Source organism: Lathyrus oleraceus, chromosome 5 (genome assembly GCF_024323335.1).
Source record: "Lathyrus oleraceus cultivar Zhongwan6 chromosome 5, CAAS_Psat_ZW6_1.0, whole genome shotgun sequence".
Taxonomy (NCBI): domain Eukaryota; kingdom Viridiplantae; phylum Streptophyta; class Magnoliopsida; order Fabales; family Fabaceae; genus Lathyrus; species Lathyrus oleraceus.
The window spans coordinates 200257543-200282608 of record NC_066583.1 but is presented as its reverse complement, the minus strand read 5'-3'; the positions used below and the strand labels follow the sequence as shown (position 1 = coordinate 200282608).

At 38.7% G+C, this 25066-nt stretch overlaps 1 non-coding gene across 1 annotated transcript; it reads left to right on the top strand.

Moving 5' to 3' along the window:
- The first annotated feature begins 2660 nt into the window (after window positions 1-2660).
- On the top strand, window positions 2661-2767 carry LOC127088504 (small nucleolar RNA R71). The gene has a single exon (XR_007790338.1). It is a non-coding gene; the product is annotated as a small nucleolar RNA R71 (small nucleolar RNA).
- Window positions 2768-25066: the final 22299 nt, after the last annotated feature.

Here is a 25066-nt window from a genome sequence, read left to right as displayed (position 1 = left end):
TTAGCACGAGGTTCACCTCCACGCATCTCTCCAGGATTTTCTCAAGGTTAGCAAGACAATTGTGGAAATCAAATCTGCAAACCGCGAAATCATCCATGAACACTTCCATGATACCATCTAGGTAATCTACAAAGATTGACATCATGCAGCATTGGAAAGTAGCTGGGGCATTACAGAGGCCGAATGACATTCGTCTGTAGGCAAAAGTTCCATAAGGGCATGTAAAGATAGTTTTTTCTTGATCTTCGGGGTGGATAGGTATTTGGAAGAATCCAGAGTATCCATCTAGATAACAGAAGTAAGAGTGTCTGGCTAGACGCTCCAACATTTGGTTTATAAATGGTAAAGGGAAATGATCCTTCCTGGTTGCTTTATTTAATTTTCTATAATCTATACGCATCCGCCATACTCCTTCTAAACGTTTTGCTACATGTTTGCCTTTGTCGTTTTGCACGACTGTGATGCCTCCCTTTTTAGGTACTACATGCACAGGGCTCACCCACTTACTATCAGAGATCTGGTAGATTATACCTGCCTCAAGTAACTTAAGAACTTCCTTTTTAACAACATCACTCATTATAGGGTTTATTCTTCTCTGATGTTCCTTGGAGGGTTTTGAATCTTCTTCTAGCGAAATCCGATGCATGCATATGGATGGGCTTATACCTTTCAAGTCAGAGATATTATATCCTAAGGCAGAGGGATATCTTCGCAAGACGTCTAAAAGTTGGTTCGTTTCCTCTTGGCTCAAGGTAGCACTGACTATAACTGGACGGTTCATCTTTTCATCGAGGAACTCATATCTCAGGTTCTTAGGCAGTACCTTAAGTTCTAAGGTTGGTTTCTTAGGGCATGGCAGAGGATATGGGGTAAGGGATAAACATTCGTAAAGGTTATCATCGATGTAGGGTTTCTTAAAGTCATCATCTTCCCTTATGAGAGTTGATGGTAACTTAATTGTTTTTATAACTTCTTCTTGTTCTAATTCTCTAACACATTCATCAATGATATCTAAGGCATAACACGCGTCTCCCATCACAGGTGCCATAAGAAATTTCGAAAGTATAAATTCTATTTTCTCGTCACCTACCTCAAATGTCAACACTCCTTTCTTGACATCTATTATGGCTCCTACAGTCGATAAGAATGGTCTACCTAGAAGGATTGGTATATCATTGTCCTCTTTGATGTCCATGACAACAAAATTAGTAGGGATAAATAACTGACATATCCTAACAGGAACATCTTCTAAAATGCCTATTGGATATTTAACAGATCTATCGGCTAACTGAAGTGACATCTTAGTGGGTTGTAATTCTCCTAAGTTTAACCTCTCACAAACCGCTAAAGGCATTAAGCTCACACTAGCTCCTAGGTCTAGAAAAGCTTTTTCGATGACATGATTACCATAAAGGCAAGGAATGGAGAAATTTCCAGGATCTTTATCTTTCTTTTCTAATTTGTCCTCGGAAATAGCATTACATTCCAAAGGCTTCGGATCGTCAAGTCTACGTTTGTTGGTAAGGATGTCTTTGAGAAACTTTGCATAAGAAGGTATTTGGGTGATGGCTTCTGTGAAAGGGATTTCTACATGAAGTTTTTCTATAACTTCAATAAATTTTTGATAATGTTTATTGATCTGGGTTTGTTTGAGTCTCTGTGGATATGGTATAGGTGGTTTATATGACGGGGGTGGTACGTAAGTTTTGTCTTTAGGTTCTTCTCCTTTTTCTCGACCTTCCTGGTTTTCAGGTTCCTTTACTTCGTCCGTGGGTTTGGTACATTCCTTAGAAGTTTCGGGTTCACTCAATCTAGGGTTTGGTGGCTCATCATAAGCGTTCCCACTTCGTAGGGTAATGGCATTGGCTTGTCCTCTCGGATTTTGTTGAGGTTGTCCAGGGAACTGTCCTCCAGGTGTGGTTTGAGGGTCTTGGTTTAAAGCTACCTGAGAGATCTGGGTTTCAAGCATCTTGGTATGAGTAACTATTTGGTCAACCTTGGTTCCTAACTGAGTAATCAATTCGTTAACATGAATGTTTTGGTTCATGAATTCCTTGTTTTGTTGGGTTTGAGCGGTGATAAAATTTTCCATAATTTTCTCAAGGCTCGGCTTTGGTGGTACAGGTTGCATAGGTTGATTTGATCTTGGGGCTTGATAACTAGGTCTCGGAGGTGCGTTATTTTGGATGGGGTTATTGTTTTTATAGGAGAAGTTCGGGTGATTCCTCCATCCAGGGTTATAGGTATTCGAGTATGGGTTCCCCTGGATGTAGTTCACTTGCTTAGAGTGGGTTTCATTTAATAGGCTGCATTCTGCAGATTGGTGTCATTTGGTTCCACATATCTCACAATCCGTCGAAACTGCGGCTACATTATTCGGGTTTATGCACATATGCTCGACCTTAAGGGCTAATGCGTCCATTTTTGCTTGCATCATGTCTATAGAGCTTAGTTCATGCACTCCTCCTTGGGCTTCCTTCTTCTCAACTGTCGCTCGTTCGACTCCCCATGATTGATGGTTTTGAGCCATATCTTCGATGAGGGCACTAGCTTCAGGATAAGGTTTGTTCATCAGAGCACCGCCTGCGGCATCGTCGATGGTCATCTTCGTGTTATAGTGAAGTCCATTATAAAAGGTTTGAATGATTAACCAATTTTCTAAACCATGATGTGGGCATGCTCGTAACAACTCTTTATATCTCTCCCAAGCTTCGAACAACGATTCTCCTTGGTTTTGGGTAAATCTAGTTATATGGTTTCGAAGAACGACGGTCTTACTCGGGGGAAAGTATTTAGCAAGAAAAACTCTTCTAAGGTTATCCCAAGTCGTAATAGAATTGGGTGGAAGGGAATCTAACCATGATAGGGCTTTATCTCTGAGGGAAAAAGGGAATAATCTTAAACGTATTGCCTCAGGAGAAGCTCCATTGGTCTTAAAAGTGTCTGCTAATTGAAGAAATATTTTTAAATGTTGGTTTGGGTTCTCAGTAGCGAGACCTGCGAATTGTCTATGTTGCACTAGTTGCAACAGGGATGGTTTAAGTTCAAAATTATTAGCTGGGATGGTTGGGTTTACTATACTAGAACTAGGTTCTTCATTTGATGGTTGAGCGAAATCTTTAAGAGGTCTTTGGTTTTGATCTTCGGTCATAGCTCTCTTAATTCTATGAAAGAATAAACGTGCGCGAGCGTAACGTTCAGGTTCCGCCAGAGGATATACTAAGCTTAAACTTCCGGTGCTGCGAATTCTTTGCATTGACCGGCGGGAAATAGCCTAAGTCTAAACGATATAAAAATAGGAAAATGAAATTTGAAGAAATTGGTCCCCGGCAACGGCGCCAAAAACTTGATGCGGTGCTCTTCGCGAGTATACGAACGCGTCAGAGTAATATAAAAGATTGTCGAATCCACAAAGACCAAGTGTCAATCTATCGTTAACTATTGTTATGGTGTTTATCAAAGGCAATCAAAATAGGTGTTTTTAGAGTGTGCAATGAAAAGTAAAGTATTGAATAAAGTTTAATTAATAAAGACAGGGTCGAATGTAATTCACATAATCAATTAATAATCCAAGTACTTGCTAACAGAACTACTTATGGGCAGTGTTTCCTACTTTGAAAAGAAATAATTTAACGGGAACTGTCGCTTTCGCGTATTCAGAACCGAGTTGTACTCCCTAATCAAAGCCTTTTATTGTCACTTATAAAAAGGCGCGCATTGCGTTAGAGTAGTAAACTTATTTTTAAGAAATATAGTATCTTGACTAAGTTGAAAAGTATTATAACCTGGATTTCTTAACCAAAAGAGGTTCTTACAAACCAGACTCTAAACTTATAAACGCGTCCGAAAATAGTTTTAAAATCTCTTTTCTTCTTAAGTTAAAATCTCCTAATGAACTAAACAAAGCGCTTTTGCTGTTTTTGAAATAGTTAAAAACAATTAAGTTTAGATAGACGTTGGACGACTTTCGATCTTACCCAACGGAATTGAAGTGCGGGAAAACTTAAGTTGAAAGTTAAAATAGCCCTTAAGTGCTTCTACGAACAATTGTATGGATTATCGGTTCGATTACGATCCTTACATTCTAACCTTATAAATTTATTTAGACATGGTAAAGTAAAAGTGTATTAATTTAAATAAAAGTAGTGCGAGTGCGGAAAGTAAATAAAAGTAGTGCGAGTGCGAGGAAATAAATAATTTAAAGCGAGTGCGAGGAAATAAATAATTTAAAGCGAGTGCGAGGAAATAAATAATTTAAAGCGAGTGCGAGGAAATAAACAAAGTAAAGCGAGTGCGGGAAAATAAATAAAGTAAAGACAAGTAATAAAAACCTGCTTCAATCTGAGGGTTGAGTAAATTTCAAAGCGGAAATGAAAATGGCGGCAGGATTAACTTCCTTCCAAAGTGCTCCAAACTTGATTACAAACTCGATCACAGACTCGATTACACAATTGTGGTAACACCCCAGTGCGAAGCGATTACCACTTTAAAATACTGAATATATGCATAAGTGAAACAAAGTTGCTCTGAGTTTGCCTTTGTTCTAAGTTTGGATCTTCCTCTGCTCTAAGTTTGGATGATTGAAAAAGTGATTTCGAGTTTCTATTTATAAGCAAGTAAAAAGATGGAAATGACAAGGATGCCCTTTAACTTGAAAATGGGAGGGAAAACTTTTCCTCTTGTGGCGTCCGCCACAAGGCCAATCTGAGGCGCCTTAGTGGAAGTAGTGGGGAACGTGGCAGTTGAGAGAGGTTGAGCTTGGACACGTCATGGCAGGGTCTATGGCGCCAACCATGGTGGAAGCCACAAGTACAAAATGCTGAATTTTAGGGTTTTTAGCTCTTTTTCGCTCCTTTTCTCGATCGGGGCTCCGATTAAAGTAAAAACCTGAAAACAAAGAAAAACATAGTTATAACACAACAAAATAACAATAAAACAACTAGAATGCATGTGAAATCGGAGTCGAAAATATGGTAAATTTCAGTGTTATCATAAGGTACCCATTTTATGAACAAGATGATGGAGAACCTGTTAAGGTAATACAATGTAAAGCATAAAATCAACACACCGTACCACCCTCATACAAGTGGACAGGTTGAAGTATCAAATCGGCAAATAAAGAAGATTCTAGAAAAGACAGTTAGCGCGTCATGAAAGGATTGGTCGATGAAGCTAGAGGATGCGCTATGGGCACACCGAACAACGTTCAAAACCCCCATAGGTATGTCCCCGTACCAACTAGTCTACAGTAAAGCTTGTCATTTTCCGCTCGAACTCGAGTACAAGGCATTTTGGGCTACCAAATTTCTAAACTATGATTTGTCCAAAGCGGGGAAATCCCGGATTCTTCAATTACAAGAGCTAGAAGAATTCAGAAATCAAGCATATGAGAATGCTAAGATATACAAAGAACAAACAAAAACATGGCACGAACGGTGCATTCAAAAGAAAGAACTTCAGGAAGGACAACTGGTGTTATTATTTAATTCTAGGTTGAAGTTGTTCCCTGGCAAACTCAGGTCGAGATGGTCTGGACCCTTTATGATACAAAAGGTATTTCCGCATGGAGCCATTGAGCTTAGAAACCCGGAAAATGGGGACACGTTTAAGGTGAATGGGTAGAGAATCAAACCGTACCTACAAGGGCAGGAGGGTGGTCTGATAGACATAATTTGTCTTACCTGAAAAGAGGAAGGACCGTCGAGTTATACGACGTTAAACGAAGCGCTTCATGGGAGGCAACCCACGCAATTTTAATTTTAAACAGTGTGTGTATGTTTGTAGGTTTACATAGGCGTTCTACAAAGGAGGGGAAAGTCACTTCAATAAATACATAAGTCGTGTCGAACGGAAGGACACTACCGGAAGACGAACGAAATAAAAGATCCAAAAAACTGGCACTTTTGTAGTCTGACACGGGCACCCGTGTCAAGACCTTGGAAAGAAATGGGAAAAGGAGTAAAAACAGTGGTCTGACATGGCCACCCGTGTCAGCTGACACGGGCCGTGTCAGGAGACATGGGCCGTGTCAGGAGCACTAAAGGTTGATGTTTTTTTGGGCGTAGCAGTGGCCTGACACGGCCACTCGTGTCAACTGACACGACCCGTGTCAGGAGGCCTGTAACGTCTCTTTAGACATTGGTATGACACGGGCGACCGCGTCAGGGAGAAAGGATTTAAATTTTTTTTGAAAAAATTCATTTTTTGTGGGACCCACCATTTTAATTTTCATTAAACCACACCTCACCCACATTTCCCCCTTCCCATTAATCAGATTTTCAACCACTAATTTCACTTTCTCTCACAATTTCATCTTCCTCACTCTTTCTCCCTAAAACCCTATTCAACCTCTATTAAACCTTCTCACTAAAATTCCATAACTACCACTTCCATTACCTTATCGCAACAACACCCTTCACAACGATTACTCCATTTTCCCCCTCATTCTAACCACTGTTTCAGAATCTTCTAATTCCATATATTCGAAATTTCGTTTTTTTTTGCAGGTCCAAATGCCCCTAAGGAGAATTTTGACAGGAAAGCAACAACTAGCCGATATGTCAAGGTCACGGAAGCGGCCCAACCGGAACCAAAATCCGCACAACATTCTATTCGATAATCCAGAACAGGAAAAACGGTATCAAGTCCACTGGAAACGAAAGCTCACACCTACCAGGTATATGTGCGAGCACACTTTGAACGCTTTGGGGCTAAAAATTAAAGTGGACAAGATGTTCCACGTATTGGGGATGCTGGAGTTTATGAGCCTTGAAGCGCCGACGTATGAGCGCATCACGCTCGAATTTTTAAGCACGCTCGAATTCCAACTCGAAAAGAGATGGATCGACACAACCACGTACTATTTTAGGACTTTACATTTCCGTCTGTTCAATAATTATCATGAATTGTCTGTGGAAGAATTGGCAGGGATACTCTGACTCCCGTTGTACAAATCATGGGCGGTCCCAGATGGGTTTTCACCAAAAGACTTCTGGATTGCCATCACGAGGAGGACGAATTACACCTCCAAGGGTGATAAAGCCTCTGGCATCCAAAAACTGTATTTCTGCTATGCCTAGAAGGGTTTGGCTTACACCCTGTTTGGACAGGGCGATAGCACGGGTGTAGCAACTCAACGGGAGTTGTTTTTTATGTACTCGATGGTGCAAAACAAGGCCATCAATGTGGCTGCCTTTGCAGCCGATTATCTTGGCAGAGTTGGCCGAGCGGACTCCGGCGGCATCTTCGTCGGAGGCATGATCACCCAAATTGCTGAACATTTCGGGTATCAGGTGGTTTTACTTGAAGACACTCCGGTTGCAGGTAAGACCAAAATTGACATGTCAGCTTTGATACAGCAAGGTATGATTTCCGTTGCTCCCACTTATTATTCTGTTCTCATTCATAAACGGTTTATTATGGCTCTTCCGGATCCGGACAGAGTTAGTATTACTAACTGTGCAAACTGGCTATATGTAAGTGCTGACCCCGACACTGAGGAAGGCCACGATGCTGAGCACTTTTCTATAGGTGAGTAGTTTGCAGGTGACCATGATGATGCAACAGAAGCAGAAGAGGAAGAGCCTCAGGAACAGTTTGTACCCTCACCTCCAAAACTTGCCCAGCAGGAAGCAGGGTCCTCTTCCTGGTCTGCCGATCAATGGACCTGGGTACAAAGTGAGCTCGGCGACTTGAGGACCGAGCAAACACGGTAAGGTATCGAGCAGGCCCGACAGGGCGCAATGTTGGATGAAATGAGCCTCATGATGCGGCAATTGATGTTGTATTTCCACCCCCGCCTCCTCAGTAGAGTGTTGTGAGTTTCCTCCTTCGTCCTTGTTCGCAAATATTGAAGCCAATTTTTTGTTCAAGTGGGGGGGAGATTTTATGTTATTTTTAGTATTTTGTTAATTTTTCTAATAATTGTGTTATTTTACATTATTACTATTTTGTATTTGGTTTGTCTGTTTTTAGGGTACAATATGCTGCAAGTGTTTCATGTCTGTGGTGTTATTGTAAAATTAGTGATGATCACGAGTGAGAATGGATGAAATGATCACTCTACTTACCGTTGCTTGTTGTGAAGGATCTTCCCAGGAAGTCGACACTGCTGAAGAAAAGATCGGACGCAACGTATACAGCTTAACCAACATAAGTGCCTTGTGCATTCCGAAGTAAGGAAGAATTCGCACCATCCTAAAGGTATTATAGATGCTGTCAAGCTTTACCTAACACGGCGAGTACATAAAAATCCAAACACATTGATCATCATGAGCGATATTCGGGTTTATCTTTATCATTCTGAATTTGCGTAGATTCTCTGGGACTGTCACTACATATCTACACACACTAAGGCACATTGTTTGAATATAGCCTTGAGCCTTTCTAGCCTTCCCGGTAATTTTATCCGTTGTAAACCCCATTTAAGCATGTATCCATTATTTAGTTAACCCCGTAAATGTAACCCGCTACCAAAACACTTCCTTACGCTGTTCGGAGTCAAGTTGATATTATTAAACTGTGTTGAAATTCTAAGTTTGGGGTAAACCTCGTAAGTTCAAAAACCAAGGTGAGTGTGAGGAAAAAAGAGGATCATCGGAAAAAAAAAATAACATAAAATCGATGGTTCAAAAGAATCACTAGCCGAAGGAAGGGCAGTCGGTTGAAAAAATAAGAATAGCAAAGAAAAACCCGAGCTACAAAAAAAATATAGAGAGGAAAAGAAGGAAAATGAACAAACACAATGAAAATAATAGTAACATTGACTCTGAACCAAAAACCACTTGTTTCCCGCTTTATTTGTAATATCCACACCATAACCCAAGCCCCGTTACAACTCGAAAGACCTCAAAAAGTGTGTGTTATGTGTAGGCGATATGAAAGGAGAAACTATTCAAACTTATGAGTTAGTATTGCATATCCTGAATTATGAGTGAAAACACATTAACCCAGAGAGACTTGGTGAGAGTGTGATATATGCTGACAGGTGAAATGGTACCTCGAAGTTGAAGTACGACGGAAAACTCACGAGGAAAAGCAGGAACTATAAAAGGAAGAGGGAAGGCATTAGCGAAAGATCTCAGCAGTGTCAGGATAAGAATGAAAATCTTGGGAAGTGACACGCGGTGTCGTCTAAAACATTACTTGAGGGCAAGCAATGAGCTAAGTTTGGGGTTGTGATCACTCACCATTTTCATTAAGTTTTCGTTACTGATTTGACAAGAAATCGAGGATTTTGAGACACTATGTAAGCATTTTGGTACTTTTAAAGTCAATTTTAATTCCCGTAAGATATTTTAGAATTTCCATTAATTATCATGTTTATTTTATATTTTCGTGGTTTTATGTGTGGGATGTCTGTGTTTTTGTCCGACAGGTCCAGGTGGAAGAATCGAGGAACTTGGAGCTAGATAGTGCGGAATTCCGGCAAGCAAAAGAATGGAAAACAACCAGTACAGGAGGCCTGACATGGCCATCCGTGTCACCTGACACGAGTTGTGTCAGGTAGAAAGAGGACTTTAGATAAAGCAGAAGCCTGACACAGCCGGCCGTGTCAGCTGACATGACCCGTGTCAGGCCATCCCTTGGCCGTGTTTCTCCTCCATGGGTGTGTCAAGCTGGGTAGTAAGCTGACACGACCACCCGTGTCAGCTGACAAGAGTCGTGTCAGCCCAGGCTCAGAATTTTCCTATTTTTGGGCTTTTATCATCGAGCTTGAGCTACAAGGATATTTTTGAGTTGTCCACCTTTTGCTTGGAATTTTCACTATATAAGGGAACCTTCTACCAAAGAAAAGACCAGCTAGAATGAGGCAAACCCTTACTTTTCATTATTATTTTCTTTTGCCTTTGTTTTTATAATTTTGAATTTAAAAATTCAAATCATATTTTTTGTTTAATTGAACAATGAATTGAACTCAATATTAACTTGCAGTCCTTTAGATCGACATTCGGGGAATTTTCCCTTTATTACTATAATAGGAAAAATAGTACACTTTCTATTTTTTTGACCAGAGACCCTCCATAAATTCATCGAGGTAACTTATAACAATTTCAAACAGAAAAATAAATAGCATGAAAGAATGAGTAAGAACCATGATGCATCTATAAAAAAGTTGGAGATGCAAATTGGTCAGTTATCTCGGAAACTAGTTGTTTTACCTAGTTCTATTGGAGAATTTACAGGTAACACTGTGCATAATCCTAAAAACGAGACCTATAAGGCTTTATAAGGGTTTTGAGGTAATCACCAACATAGGTAAGGATGAAGTAGTGGAAGAGGACTTGATTGAAAAGGACGAAGTAGGCTCTGAGAAAGAGGAGAGTGAAAATCAGAGTGACCAAGATAAGAAAAGGGTCACCATTGAGAAATTGATAGATAAAAACTCTCCTTGGAGAAGGACTAAGAAACAAATTCTTAACGACCCTAACCCAAAGCTACCAGATTATGTGAAACCACAAATCCATTCATTAAGAAGAAACCACTACAGGAAGATGAGGCATGGTTGTTTACCAGGTTTAAAGAGATGTTAACCAAGCTTTAGGTAAGTATTTATTTTCATGAAGTTTTAGAGATAATGCCAAAATTTGCTAAATTTATGAAGGCATTATTAACTGGTACAAAGAAGAAGTTGGATAAATAGCAGGTAAATATGACAGAGAAATGTGATACGGCGTTTCTCCAAACAATGCCAACAAAATTGAAGGATCCGAGTAAATTCATCATCTCTTGCACAATTGGTGGGGTAGAGATCCCACATGCTATATGTGATTTGGGGTTGAGTATCAATTTAAGGCCTCTTAATAAGGCAAAAGATTTAAATTTGGGAGAGATCATGCCTAGTAATAACTCTCACTTTAACTGATTTATATGTTACTCATCCCCGTGGTATTTTACAAGATGTGTTAGTACATGTCGATGGTTTAGTTTTTCCTGTAGATTTTGTGGTGGTAGACATGAAGGGAGACACGGATGGCTCAGTTGTTCCCGGACGCTCATTCTTGGTGGCTGGGAAAGCGTTAATAGAGTTGGAAACATGCAAACTTAGCTTGAAGTTAAATAAGAAAAAAAGTGGTGTTTAATGATTATGAATGGACACCATATGCAGATGATTTGGAAACATGCTACCAGATGGAAGATAAAGGTATCAAGGACGACAAAGGAAGGAAGGAAGGACAAGTATCTGGAATGAGGGTAGCCCTTGCGCCTGACGTGCCTTAGGCATGGATCGTCAAGATAATGACGGTAAAGAAGCGATGGGTGGGAGGAAACCCATCAGTAAAGGTTTCTTGAGTTTAGTTTGATTTTATTTTGTTTTATTAAAACATGTCGATTTTCCCATGTCATCTGGAAAGAAAATAATGCATATGAAAAATGAAGTAGAGAAGAGACTAGTGAAATGAAAAGAAGAAATCCCCTAGAAAAATCACGCAGGCCATCACATGCATGACATGGATATATTGCACACATGGTGGCTTCATAACACGTGTGATAGAGACGTTGAGACTCTGGGAATTGTTGGTATTGTATGCGCGATGGACGTATATCATGTGCGATATGGACGTTGGTTGATAGGTGTTGGAAGACCGTTAGCATTACGCATGATGGACGCATAATGCGCGCAATAAGAGATAACAACCACCTATAAATAGAGATTTTCAAATCTCTTTTTCTCACAACCCTTTTCTCTAATCTTTCATAACCTCAAATCTCTTATATCACCCCATTATACTCAATATTGTTTCTCTATGCAATGTTATTTTTGTGTTGTTGCAGGCATAATGGCGTAAAAGAGAGGCAGAGTTACAAGAGTTTCATCATCACGCACTACTTATGCAAAAAATGCTCCAACTTTTACAAATCTAAAGTATCTTTCTAAAGCAAATGCTGAAAAGTATTTAAATTTTATTGACTACCATATTGTGAGAGAAAAAGGCTTTTACATACGTTGTCCTAAGAGGTTTTGAAGAAGTGGTGGAAATGTTACAGCAGCGACAATGGGTAAGTTTTAATAATTTAATTCAGGAAACCAACAAAACCATTGGCCTCGAGTTTTATGCAAATGTTGCTTTTAGTGATGTGGGTTCTTATACTTCATATATGCGAGGTAAGTACATCGATTACTCTGCTAATGCTATTAATTATCTTTTGAATTTTCAACCTCCTCCCGTATGTGCTCTTAAAACTTATAGAAATAAGCAACGTGTTATAAATGAAGCCATGTTCCAAGAAATGCTTGATGCTTTATGTAGGCCCGAGGTTGAATGGGTGATCGAGTGTGGCTTAGCACTGCGGCTTAAAATAATTGAATTTTGCCCATCCCCTAGGGCATGGGTCTCATTCTTTATGCAAACTTTAGAACCCGCCTCTAATCAGTCATAATTTATTGTGAAGTGATGTTTAGGACTTTTGGATATTTTGAAAGGTGAGCATATTAATGTAGGGTGCTTAATTTATGAAAATATTAAAAATATGGTTAATGCTGCATAACGAGCGTGTGGGAATTTTTGTATTATTAATGAATTGTGAAGGAGAGTCGGAGTACCCACCTACCTAAATGATGGGATGATAAGTCCAAAAGCTCCCATCAACACTTCGGTAATTATGATGCTTCAACATAATCACTCGGCAGGAGCAGCTCAACCAGATCACCAATCAGGAAACGAAGAAGAATTCTACCAACCTCAGGTGCAGCAGTAGGAGACACACATTCTAGGAAACCAACGGGCATCAGAATTTCAAAGAAGGATGGAAGCTGATGCAATGAGAGTAACAAGGTGGATAACATAAGTCTCACCCACCTTGTATGCTGAATCCCCAAGATTTGCACCAGTATTCAGAGACTTCTACAACCAATAAAAGATCACATGCCTGCTCAAAGTTTAAGAACACGTTTTGTAAACTCCAAAGAGATGGAGAATTATTTCAGAAATCAAGAGCAAGAGCAAGAGAGAAGAAGAGAGCACGCGAGATCATAATGGACCCGACAAAATAATGGTTTCAACAACACCATGAATGACATGCATGATATTTTCCAAAATGATAACATGTGAAGAAGACATATAGCCAGTTTTTAGTTGCTAACAGTTTTTTTTCTAATTTAAGCCCAGAGAAGAGTAATAGAACTTATAAGTACTCTTCCCTATTGTATAATTCTAATCATGTTTGTCTTTAATGAGTGAGTTTGCTAGTGTTGTTTCTTTCAGATTTACAAAAATTGCAACTTTAGCATTAAACAGATGAACCAAAAGCACAATTAGATGCAACTTGATTATCAGTGTAGCGGGGTATTTGTTACCATACAAGTCGAGTCGCCACCGCACTTCTATTTATCCAAAGGAATGGTTAGAAAGCGAACAAAAACCTAAAAGTTTTATCGAATCAAAAACTAGTAAAAATATCAGAGATCTGGGTAAGGGGGTTGGTTATGCAATGGGAAGGTTTTAAGCACCCAAAACATCCTAGGTACTCCTAGGGAGCCCTTTTCATAAGTGTTGTTCTAGTCTAAAAGGTGTAGGTATATCTAAAGTACTATTTACTAAAAGGAAGGTTAAAAGAAAATGACTCGCAAGGATGTCGCATCCACTGTCTACGTATCTCATCTGAGTATGAGAATCAGAGTCTTCGTAGCTCGGCTACCTATGGGTTAAAGAGAAGTGTGCTCGCTAAGACATCGTGTCATATGCCTATATATCTCATCTAAACACGAGAATCAGAGCAAAATGTAGTTCAGCTAACTACGGGAACAAGGGATTGCCATCTGAACATGGACTTACAAAAGAAGACACCAGCTGTGTCAAAGGAGGGTGGGCAGTGTGTTCAACGTCCTAGCAGTAGGTGTCGCAGCTCGCTGAATCAAGTCTTAGGCAGTTACCTCTTTGTAATAGAACGAACTGACATGCCACAAGATCGGAGACGCACGGAAGGTCTAAAAGTGGGGAAGCTCTGCTCTAGAGTTGTCATGCAATATGGACCTATGTGTTAGGATTTACAAAGGGGAATATCTACCTAATGTTAGCATGCAAAGAATAAGGGAATTCTACCTATGTTATCATACAAAGGGTTCTACCTAATGGGTGCTACCTAAACGGAACAAGAGTCGGCGGATGGAGCGCGGAGAGGAGTTACGGATAAGGGTAGATGGTGATGCCAGAGGCAATCGACTTACAGGTAGATGGCGATGCCGGAGGCAATCGACTTACAGGTAGATGGCGATGCCGGAGGCAATCGACTTACAGGTAGATGGCGATGCCTGAGGCAATCGACTTACAAGAGGATGGATGAATGCGTGTTGGTTCTGTTAAGTTTTGAAAATGATTACTCGACGTTGGATCGAGCTTTTGATCTTATTTTGAAATGATTATCGGATGTTCATTTTAATTCTTGTATTAACAGGTGACTAAAGAAATAAAGAAATAAATATTATACACTTTATGGGAGAGGGGTACATTTGTTATGAATGGGGATTGTTCATGGCAAACAAACAATAAGAATATATGCCTCATACATCATACAAGTAGGCAACAGTTATCAATCAGATCGGATAAATAAACAATATATAATCAAACCAAAGAATCAAATAATGGAGCATTTAAACAATGCATGGGAGTATGAACATGTTAAATAATCAAGTAATAGAAAGCACGAATGAGAGAAACAAGTATAAAAGATAACAGATGAATCAAACAGATGAAAATGTGCACACGAAGGGTCCACTGAATAATTTAATCAGGACATGAGGTAAGGACCAAATAAAATCAAGGTAAAAGGCCTCTAATACATGGCATATGAGATGAACAAGAGAGGATCAAAAGATCTCTTCAATTGCCATAAGCAATCCCTAAGTCAAACATCGATCATAAAGAAGTCAACTGAAAATTCAAGTCAACTTAAAAAATAACAAATAAATAGCAAATTAATCAAGAAAATTATGAAAAATTAAACTAAATAATATGGGGTCAGGACATCATCATCCCATAAAAAGATTTTAAAAATCATGAAAATTGACACGTGAATTAATTAAAACAAAGCATAGATCAAACCAAAAGTCAATTAATAAGACTAGGCTAGAAATAAATCAAGAATAAATAGTAAATTAATCAAGAAAATTATGAAAAATTACAATAAATAAGGTGGGGTCAGGACATCATCATCCCCCAAAAAGATTTTAAAAATAATGAAAATTGGTACATGAATTAATTAAAATAAAACATAGGTCAAACCAAAAGTCAATTAATAAGACTAGGTTAGAAATAAATAAAGAATAAATAGTAAATTAATCAATAAAATTATGAAAAATTAAACTAAATAAGTTGGGGCCATAAAATCATCATCCCCCAAAAAGATTTTAAAAATAATGAAAGTTGGTACGTGAATTAATTAAAATAAAACATAGGTCAAACCAAAAGTCAATTAATAAGACTAAGTTAGAAATAAATCAAGAATAAATAGTAAATTAATCAAGAAAATTATGAAAAATTAAACTGAATAAAGTGGGGTCAGGAAATCATCATCCCCCAAAAATATTTTAAAAATAATGAAAATTGGTACGTGAATTAATTAAAATAAAACAGAAGTCAAATTAAAAGTCAACCAACCAAACTAGGTCAAAATTAAATCCAAAATAAATTGAAAATGTGAAATAAAATTCCAAGAAAAGGTCAGGTTGACCATGAGACAGTGCTCAACCTTCATCCCAAAAATCAAATGCTAACAATAATTTTAAGTCATAAATATAAAATCAATAAAAAAAGTGTGTTAAAATGGACCATTTAGAATAAGTAATTAAAATAAAATATTAATATTAAAAAAATATGAAAATAAAAATTATATAAAATTAAGTAAAACGTTAATAAAAGTGAAAAATATTTTTGGGTAATTTTATGGACGAAGAAAATATTTTAAATAAGAAAAAGAAATATGAAAATGGAAGGATTAATGGCGATGAACATGGTAAGCAAGCGTAGATATATCAAAACATGGTCATGGAAGAGATGATTATCTAATGGAAAATAGAAGTGGAATGGAATCTGATATGTGATGAAGTTTTACCTCCTTTCCACGAAATTCCAATGCTCCTTTAGGTTAGGGTTTCAGCTTCTTAAATATGGTGGATTATGTATTCTCATGGGCTTTTTAATAAATGATTTATCCATAAGAATAAAAGTGTGAAGTGAGGTGTAAAATGTTGTTATTTTGGGCCAAACTTAAGTGAATGGATGTCCAATGCATGTCCAAAAGAGGTAAAAAAAAAGTGACTGGTTTGTGCAGCATGCTTAGAAAATCTGATTGGGCCAGCCAAACCCAAAATCTGCCTAGAAAATCAAGTCATGGTGCCCACTTTAAATGAATGTATCTCTCAAACCATGAATCCAAATGAGATGATTCCAAAAGGATGTGAAAGAGGACATGGCAAGGTACAATTGTTGTGAAGAAAGTATTTTTAAATAATGCCTTGAAGTGCAAGAAAACTAGCCAAGAAGTCTTGACAAATTTTGAAGATTTTGGACTTAGAAATTTTTCTAAGTGTCCTAAAAAATGTCTCACTTTGACTAAGCATAACTTTCTCAATTCTAATCCAAATGGAGCAAACTTTATATCTCTAGAAAGCTTGGAACAAGAGTAACAACTTTCATGTCTGAGAAATTTTCAAATGGAGCTTTTATCTTGATGCAAAATGGGTTTAAAGTGAGTGTAACGATCATGAAAACTTGCCTTAAATGGAAAGTCAACCATTTCCAAATTAAGTAACTTTTCCAATTCCTGATTAAATGATGAATCCATGATCCAACCTTGATCAAATTTCACATGTAGGATCCCCTAGGCATGGATTTTGAGATTCCACTCTCAAAATGTCAGGAGTTGACTTTTCTGGCCCCACAGTTAACTTTTCCCAAACTGTCTGATTCCCGATTTCATTGATCAATTGAAGCACTTCTAGCTCAAATAAAGAGCTGATTATTTGTATGTAGACCCTTGTGGACATATGGAGGGACATGGAAAATAGTTTCACCCAAAGAATCAGAAATAAACTGATTTTATACCAAACCCTAGTTTTAGGGCAAAATGATCAGGAACTGATTGCACTGATTGCCAATGGATCTTGCTGAGATAATTGTGAATCTTCCTAGGCCAAGATGCCTCTCTAATCATGACATGGATGAGCTCCTCTACTTCCAACCAAACATTTCCTGTTGCAGGTAGCTATGAAACCCTAATTTCTGATTAAATTCAGATGAACACTCTGATAGCTTTGAATCATTCACTGATGAACTGAGGACCATAATAAGATACTTGGACCCCCCTGAGACCCTTGAGACTTGTATACTTAGAAAATGAAGTTCAATTCTCAATCTTGCTTTGTGTGGGCTCCTTCTATTTAGGAGTGATCGATCAAAACCTGATCTCCATGTCACTAATGCAGTATGCAATGAGTATGACCTAATATGATGCTAATGAAGTGTAAAACATAATCCCATGCTTCCAGGAAAAATGAAGGGTAAATTTTGGAGTATTACAATCAGGAAAAGGACTTACGAATTGAAAGCTAATGATGAAAAAGGAATCAACATACTTGTACTCAACCTTCAGATACCTCAACTAGCAAGGTTTGATCCAAATTATTTCCACTATTTACTATTCCTTTCATTAAGTGTATTCATGCTTTATTGCTTTATCAGGTTTGAAATATTTCTGATTCAATTTATCTGGTTTGATTACACACACTAAGGCAGTTGTTTGCTATAAACTCTGAGCCTTTTTAAAACCACATTATAGTAATAGGAAAAGTCTTTTTCTAACCACTTTGAGCTTATCCTTCTTTCGGTGACTTAGCCTTATTCATTAGCCATATGACTTAAAATATTACATCTTTCCACCCTCTCTTTTGAGTTAGGTAGAAACTTTTAGTTCTAACAATGTATGAAACAGAATAAGTTTAGGGTTGCTCTTGGAAGTGAGTAAGGTTTAAGTTTGGGATTTGGTTACTAGAGAAATAATTGTAAAAAATTCAATGTTTTTGAGAAAATAAGAAGTTAAAAATAACTTACGATACAAATGAATATTGAGCACCACAATAGTGATATCTCTAGTATCGTTGATTAGGAAAATATTGGTATGATAAAATAGGAGAACTAGATGCCTAACTTCAAAGGTTTAAACCTAATTTCCCAAAAATGTCCTACCCGGACATAAACCAAGTTACAACCGAAAAAGCCCTCAAGTGTGAGTGTTTTGATTTCTTTGACAAATTCTATTATAACATGATCAAACTAAATATAAACTATTCTGCATGTTGATTGAGGGACTACCTTGTCAATTGAGTGAGTCGTTGTGAGATTAGAGGCATGTTGAGTACTTGTCAAAGCTTGAGGATGTTTTTTGAATTTCTCGGATTGCGGCTGGAATCTAGAATGGTGGTCAGGTAAAAAAAATCATATGTTGATGTTCACTTGTTGTTATGGAAACTTGTATTTATATTTAGAATTTGTAGTGCATGAAAGTTACTTGAAGACAAGCAACAATTCAAGTTTGGGGTTGTGATGATACTCTATCATTGCATGTTTTCTGTTGAAGAAATGGGGCAAAAAAGTAAAAGATGAGAAAAAATGAAGAATAAAGACCAAAGAAATATGCAAAAATGACCAAGTATGAAGAAATAAATACTTAGTGACAATATGATGGAAAAATTAACAAAAAAAGTGCAACTACTTGAAAAATCATGCGCAGCATAGCGCGTGATTGAAAAGTATAACCAGCATCGCGCGGGATGAAAAATATCACACGCACCATAGGTCCTTTTCTGGGTCTATTCTGACACGTTCCAGACTAATTTGTCTTCTCTATAAGAGAGTTTTTGGCATCATTTCAAGGGTTCTACGATTTTGACTAAAAGTGACGGTAAAGAGCACCAGGGGAGCGACTTTGAGAGCATTGGGAGCCATTCGAGGCCAGTTTTTCAAGGATTTTCATATGCAATTTTCATCTGATTATTTGATATTTAATTGTATCATTATGAGTAGCTAATCTTCTCTAAGTTAGGTTTTGTATGATGAATTTATTTTAATATGTTGGGACATATTTTTGATTTATCAATGCATGAATAATTGAAGTTATATTTCTATTTAGTTGCATCTTATGCTTAATACTTTTTATGTGCGATACTTTTTTAATCTGATTATGAACACATAGGGAATACCTACCATTAGTCTAAGCGCTTTCTCAGAACAACTTTTATTTTTCGCATTCAAACCTGACCCCCCCCCCCTCAATTGTTACTTTCTATAACTTACACAAATATTGTTTTATTAAATAGAAGTCCATATGGATTTGATATCTTTTTATTATTGTGACACTATTGATACACTTGTCGAGAAGTCATCAACGGGCAGGGAGACCCAGAGGTCTTAGTAGGTGTATGACAATTTGTGATGGTAAGGGATTACCCACAGTGAAAAGCCTTGCATGGCTGTGTTTTTAGGTGATTTAGAAGACCTACTTACATAAGGTGAAAGGCCTTGTTGATGACTGGTGATGCTTGGTGGAAAGCGGACAATCATCGATGGTCACGTGTTAAGAAGCTAGTGAGTGTTGTGCCCTTTAGGGTTTTAAGAGTGGGTATTACTTGGGGCCCGTCTTTCTCCTTGAGAGGATATGCATTTATAGAAGCTCTTGGGCGTAGGGTTTTAGTCACCCTTAGTTGCGTCAACTGATCCCCTCTTCTCCGGGGGAGTTATTGAACACCTATATTTCAGGAGTTGGTTGAGACTCTTTCTTTCTTGGCTCACATGTTACTATTTCCTCTTGGTAGGTCTCCAGGTCACCGTCAAAGCAACGTGACTTATAGGCGAGGGTGCCCTGGTTTAGGGAATCCGCAAATATAACACTACATATTCCCTTAAGCACGAGGGATTCTATAAGGCTGAAGTGAGTTTAAACTCTTGTAACACATCCCTAACCTTGCCATTAATTTCTCTAGGAGAGGATGACAATACTCACTTGGCGAGCTCCTCAACTAGGGGTGAGTCCCTCAATTAAAGGTGTTTATTTATCATGGCTTTCTATTAATGAGTTAGTGGGAAGATATCACCTATTAGCTAAGAGATGTCATTCATGGATGTCAATCAGTCCCTTGCGTGTGCACTTACCTTTATTGAATGTAATCAATGATGTCCTATTTTTTGAGACCTTAAACGTAAAAGGCACATGTTAGAAACATGCTAATTTTTTCTAAAACCCTAAGGGGATTCAGGGAGTCTTTTGTTATAAAAGCCTTCTCTCTTGGCATTTTCTCCATTTTAGCCCATCTTTGCAAGTTTTTATAAGTTATATATCCCTATTCATATCTTTGCATGCAACCTTCTCTCAGGTATGAGTTCCTTCTTTTCTTTATTTTTTGTAATTTATTTTGTGAAGGTATGTTGGAGGTAGGTTTTTGCGCTAGATGTAGGGATTTACGGCAGTGATGGTGACTTCGTTTTATTCTACCGTTTTCTCATGAACAAAATTTCTTCCTCCTTTGTTGTGTCCAAGGATGTCGATGACTTTGTGTCTAGTTCCTCTGAAGAACAAATTCATCTTTTTTTATCATGAGTATATGTTTCTTCCTTAGAGAATGAGGACCAGGTCGTCCTGGAGATTTGTTCACCGTCGGAGAGGGTGATCTTGCCCGTTTCCTTGGAACCTCATTTACTGTACCTATTATTTTACCTCCCTGTCATCAGAGACATGGGATTTTCCCCCTCTCCCCCTTTTCTGAAGAGATCTTGAGGATTCTCACTGTTTCTCTTTCCCAATTGTTTTCCAATAGATAGGGATACATTAGGGCCTTCAAAATGGTGTATAAGGAGTTGGATATTACTTCGACCGTGGGGATCTTTTTCTCCTTCTTTACCACCAACCCATCAAAGGGTAGTTAGGTGTCCCTAGGTAGTCACCCAGTGATAAGCCTTCTCACTTCTCATTCCAACCATTATAGGTATTGAAAGGACAAAATTTTCCAGGTGATGGGGCAAGACGATTCTATCGGGATGCTAGGATCTGATGGCACCCAACTCTTTCCTCTGTCCTAGATGGAAGAAATAGTGATAATCATAGGATATAACCTGGCATTCCTTTATCTCTAGGAGAAGAGGGTAGTTTGCTTGTTACTATAATTTGAAATTATGGATTATCGAGAAGTAATTAATCTTTGGATGGGAGGTGGAAGACACCTCGTCGCCTATATAGGTAAATGGATTTTCATCTCCCTTTTTGTAGTCTTTTGTATTCCTTTTATATCAATATATTGTTTTGTATATCAAATAGCAAAGATTTAGGCTAAGGAGTATAGGAAAAGGTGGGAGAAGTTGAGTCTGCCAATGTAGGTACCGACATCCCAAATAAACATCCTGAGGGTTTCATCCTCAAAGGGTGGAAAAGCTTAGCCGAGGCACCAACTCCGGGCTCGCCAAATGCCAAGGCTCAAAGGTTGGAAGAGAGGTCCCTTTCTATTGCCGACAAGACTGATATGGCAGTACCCCTTGTAAGCAGGGTTCCTCCGACCCCCGACCAGGTGGAATGATGTCAACATTGACACTCTCTGGTTCAGAAGTTCTCACCTCCCATTCTCCAAAGAGTTTCTTGTCGATTATCAAGCTCTCTGCTCTAAGCCAAGTTTCATCCTTTTTGAACATGAATTACACCCCTACATTGAGGGCACTCATGCCGCTGGAGGTAGGGCAAGGAAGGCATGACAAGGGGATAAAAGAGATAGAGGCGAAACTCAAAGAGAAGATGGACGCCTACAACGAGTGCCAACGGTTATTGCGGTCCCTCTAACAATATGATAAGAAATGGGAGAATAAGTTGTAGGATGTTAAGGCCAAGGCAAAAGAGGTATCTTCCGAGAAGGACTCTTTACAAGATTCTCTGAGATTTCTCTCCTTCATCAGAAGGACTCAGAGATGGATATGTTAGAGCTAGCCGACGAGGTTGTGTTATCTTCTGGCATCTACTTCAAGTTAACTAAGAACCACATTCTATTCCTCTATCCAATCTAGATTTGATCTCATGAACTTTCTCAAAGCCGTGCGAGATAATGCATTGGTGTATGATGAGACAGTGGCCTCTCCATAGAACCTCTACTCCCATCAAGGATACTCATGGCTAGGAAAGTAAAATGGAAGTCGAGTCAGAAGAACCTCGACAAGGGAATGTCGTTAAGGAGGTGGTGACCCAGGAGGGAGAGTAATGACTTGGTTTATGTCTCGGCCCTTAGTTACCCTTATGTTTATGTTCCCCTTATGGATTTTTTTTTGTATTCTTATGCCTCTTCAAGGGCTTTTGTAATTGTTGTGAACATCGATATTCCTTTGGGCCACCTTTTATATTAACTACTTTTATCACTATCTACTTGTTTTTAACCTTTTTATAAAGGAGTTTTTGGTCGTGATTGCCCTAGTGGGCCGCCTGGATACCACTTTAAGGATCTAGAATCTACTCATGGAGGAAAGGATCCCACTTAAGGATTTAGTGACTTGATCGCCTCATTGGGTGGAAAGGATCCCACTTAAGGATCCAGTGATCGATCGCCTAATTAGGCGACAAGGATCCCACTTAAGGATCCAATAATTTGATCACCTCATTGGGCTGCAAGGATCCCACTTAAGGATCCAGTGATTGATCGCATCATTGAGCGGAAAGGATCCCACTTAATGATCTAGAAATTGATCACCTAATTGGGCAATAAGCATCCCATTTAAGGATCCAACAATTCATTGCCTCCTTGAGCGGAAAGGATCCCACTTAAGGATCTAATGATTGGTTGCCTCTTTTGGCAGAAAGGATCACACTTAATAATCTAGCAATTGATCACCCCGTTGGTCGGTAAGGATCTAACTTAAGGATCCGACAATTTATCGCCTCGTTGGGCGGAAAGGATCTCACTTAAGGATCCAATAAATGATCGCCTCATTAGGCAGAAAGGATCACACTAAAGGATCCTGTGATTGATCTCCTCATTGGACGGAAAGGATTCCACTTAAGGACCCAACGATTGATCGCCTCATTTGGAGGCAAGGATCCCACTTAAGGTTCCAAAAATTGATCGCCTCATTGGGTGGCAAGGATCCAACTTAAGGATCTAGCGATTGATCACCTCATCGGGCAACAAGTATCCCACTTAAGGATCTAGCAAATAATTTCCTCAGTGGGCAACATTCTTCTCATGCATTCTCTAGTTGCCTGCAAAGAAATGGATAGCCATACATACGGACTTTAACATAATGAAAAGTGAGGTGCCTCATTAAAAATCATTGCACATTGTAAGAGCGCCCAAAGGGGAAAAAGTGAATTTCATAAAGTAACTTGTTCTTTACAACCGGCAGAGATGCAACACTCGCCCATAAAACTAAAACAATCAAACAATATTAAAGAAAAACAAATAACAACTATGTTGATTTCTTCCAGGGGCATGCCTCCTGAATTTTAAGCCTTTAGTCTCCATAGAGGCCGGGGAGGAGGTTTCCTCGTATTTGTGGAATTTCTTTTGTGGCTTTATTCCTAAATTTATCTTTTTGGCTTTCCTGCCTTGTGTGCGGACCCTCTTCAATCCGAGGCTTTCTGCATAGCATTTTCTAGAAATCTCTTGATCTCATTTGATAACCCTCACTCGCCAATTGAGGAATAGGTACTTCATAAACAAATACATAGTAGACAAGGTGGCACCCATCCAGTTAAAGGTTGGTCGCCATATAATCATACTATATGAAGATGGGGCATCGATAACCATATACCTGACCTTTATTTCCTTAGCTTGATCTTCTTTTTCAAAGGTGATCCTCAAGGTGATATATCATTTTACATGTACTTGTTCTCTTGAAAATCTAACCATTGATCCTTTGAAAGGCTTTAGGTCTTCTGGGTTGAGGCGAATTCTTTCAAACGCATCCCAATATAGTATGTATGGGGAGCTCCCTTGGCCGACAAGAACTTTTTTAATCTCTCAGTCTTCACACTTGACGATAATAACCATGGGATCAACATTGTGAGGGTAGATGTCAGTTGCATCTTTCTCTGAGAAGGTAATCACGATCTTCGATGCTTGGAGATTTCTTTCAATCTTGACTTCAGGAAGGTTTTCTGAAGAGCGTACCATTTTCTGGCAGAGCTAGTTTCCCTAACTCCAACAAACCTTCCTACTATAGTGTTAAGCATGTGACATGTGGGTTTGTTGTTCTTGCCCTGGTGTGAATCTTTGGCTTTGTTGTTCTTGGGACTCCAACATCGTCTCGTCCATGCAAATCAGATTTGTTTGATGAACAAAAAGAGTCACCCTCCAAATATTTCTTGAGGTGCCCCTCCTGTATCAATTTCTCGATTTGTTTCTTGAGATGATAAAATTCCTCAGTGTGAACTCCCTTTACCTTGTGGAAATTACACCATCTTCTTGGTTTATAACCCATCACATCCGTCTTAGGAGAAGGCAGTATAAGGATGTTTTATAAATGGAGTACCTTGCTCCAGATTTGCTCATGGCGAATGTTCAAATGTATGAAGTTCTCAGTTGCTTTACCTACCCTTATAAATGCTAACTTGTCCTTTATGGGCGAGGTATAATTGCTCTTCCTCTGATGATGCAAGCTTTCAGTGTTGCAAACACGCCACTTGACATTGCGTGCCTTCTTTTTGGCATTGATTTCCTCACCCTTTATGTAGCACTCAGCTCTAGTGTACACTTATGCCAATGACAACAATGGCTTATGGATGAGAGATTCCTTGAAGTTTCCCGCCTTAAGTCAATTTTAGAACGCCCACGAACATTTATTGGTTTGGTGGGATGACGCTGATGGTGGCCTCATTGAAGTGAGCGAGATAGTCCCTCATTGATTCTGACAGACCCTGGTGTATATTAAATAGACTGGTGGTGGACATCTTCCTGTGGCAGCTGGAAGCGAACTAGTGCACCATATTCCTTACCACTTCTTGGTATCTATTGATAGAGTCACGAGGTAAACCATATACCATTTTAGGACGTCCTATATGAAAGTGTCAGATAACAGCTTGCACTTCAAAGAGTTTGGAGCTCATA